The sequence below is a fragment of the Notothenia coriiceps genome, unplaced genomic scaffold (genome assembly GCF_000735185.1).
Source record: "Notothenia coriiceps isolate Sejong01 unplaced genomic scaffold, NC01 NC01_scaffold00034377, whole genome shotgun sequence".
Taxonomy (NCBI): domain Eukaryota; kingdom Metazoa; phylum Chordata; class Actinopteri; order Perciformes; family Nototheniidae; genus Notothenia; species Notothenia coriiceps.
Genome location: NW_011367078.1, coordinates 115,300 through 117,694, shown reverse-complemented (window position 1 = coordinate 117,694; position 2,395 = coordinate 115,300).

Genomic DNA, 2,395 nt, shown 5'->3' with positions numbered 1-2,395 from the left:
AATTGTCTGTTGTCAAGTTGTAGGAATTAATTTGCCCTACCTAAAGCCAAACGTATTAACATCACGGAGGTGTCTGTCTACATGTCCTAACGAGGTCTTTACCTTTGAACAGTAGTCTCCTTTAGAACAACAACAAACTTCTCCCTACCAGGATGAAGTTTTAAACATATTGTTTCCCCAGTGTCCCTCAATCTGTATCCCATGGTCTGTAAGCACGAGCATCCCTACCGTCACTCCACCTTCCCCTCCTATTGGCCACTGTCAGTGCACCTGTTCTACCAGCCCGCCAATCACACGCTTGGTGTGCTCCAAGATGGCGACTTCCAGGGCTCTGTATCAGACATTATCGCATAAGAAAGCTAAATATTACTATCTACCCGTGGTTTAAACTTCCTGACAGGCCGAAAATAAGGAGCCGAGTGGGGCTAAGTTGTCGCCAGTGAAACGTGGAAACAGTTCCCCTATGGTTTGTTCGTGCGAGGAGCCGGATTCGGTGTCGGTCTGAAGGAGGTTGTGTTATCCGAGTATGGCCACCGAGAACAGGATCAATTTTTGGAGGAGAAACGCAAAGGTTCCCGGCAGGTGAGTTTCTCTCACTCTCTTTTAATGTTACTTAACGAAACAGTGCTTATTTTACAGTGCTTCTGTGCGTTTCAGACGGACACTGTTAAATATGTAAATATATACAGTCAGTTAGAGAGTCAGAGTTACATATCATATCATATAAACATGGTCTATCGTAGGCTTTAATAGACTCATAGTGAAGTATAGGAATACGATGTTAAGACAAAGCTCTTTAACTGACTTGAACGAAAACAAATTCAAACAACAAAAAGTAGCTCAAAGCTGACCATTAGTTGACCATTATGTAGTTGTGGGTTTTCATGTATTCACTGAACGACTTGTCAGACTCTTTCCACTGCCTGTTTGAGTGTGTAATAGCCTCCAGCTGAGAGACAGACCTCCATCTCTTTCTTCTCTGTGGTGTGTAACGCTCAGAGTGGAGCTGTCACGCCCGCCATATGCTTTCTCAGGCGGTGCTAAGAGGTGCTGACTCTCGTTATGGGCTGCTGTGGGCTAGCTGTTGAAATAGATGACACTGAAGGAAGCTCCACTATCTTGATAAAGATAACACTGCTGTAACATCAGTTAGTTCTCTCTATTTTGTAATCTCTTAATACGTTTTATTAGATGAGTCATAATGGAAGAAGTGTCGACCGGCCCATATAGGGGCGCTAGGGGCGCCGCCCCCCTCTTCCCACATGTTTGATTGTCATCACTAATAAAAATAAAATAAAAATATATATTAAAAAAAAATATATATATTTTTTTTTTAATGAACAAGGTAAATATTATATAGTTGGTATCAGTAAAATGTATAATCTATAATAAAATATTGTTTAAAATTGTGTTACGATGTCTAAAGTTACTGATAAGTCACATGTTTCCTGCCTGGCCGCAGCGTGTATCATTGCCCTCTCTCGTCTGGGCGCTAAGAAAGAGCCCTCAGCCAGAGCAGCAGCAGCCAACACATTGCTGACTGTTGCTGTCTGTACACTATGCCGCCGAAACATAATTTCAGCCAATCAGCGTTGTCAGATCTGATGGTCATAGGGCGCCCTGTCAGCGCTCTGTGTGTCTGTGAGTTGTTTGGACTCGTATTCAAGGTGACGCTACAGTAGTGGTCGAGGATGGCTGCGTCTGCAAGCGGAGACTCCGGGTGCTAGTGGATCGCCGGAGCTGTAGATTAACATTTACATGCTTATTGTAGTTGTAAATGCAATGCCTGTAGCACCATGGAGCATATGTGTGGGCTGGACCTGTATTTTACAGGAAAGGAGTGAGCAGAGGGTCGAGTTGTCGATTCTTGTTCAGTTTTCTGTGACTATCTTCTTCACCCTCTCAGACTTTGAGTTGCGCGTGCTGCTAAAGAGACGCGCTACCATGGAAACCAAACAATGGTGTAGCTTTATACAATACACACACACACATAATGTTCGTATTTAGTCTCCTGATTTTAAATGGGAATTAAATAATTTGAGTGTTCCCAAAGCACCAGTGTTCTGCAGTTTGTGTGGGCCTACTGTACTGTTGCACAGTTTATACTAGGGATGTAACGATATACCGAATATTGCGGTAAATAAACGTCCCAATACCGTCGTGAGACTGACAAAATCTACCACGATTTAAATTCTTTTTTTTTTTTTAAATATATATATATTTTTTTTAACACACTTTTTTAAAAAAAAAAAAAACTTTATTTAACCAGGTGGTCCCATTGAGATCATCGATCTCTTTTTCAAGAGTGACCTGGTCCAACATGGCAGCAAGTAGGTTACAACATGAACATAATACAACGGATAACACAAAAGACATCGTATTACAGGGCTACATT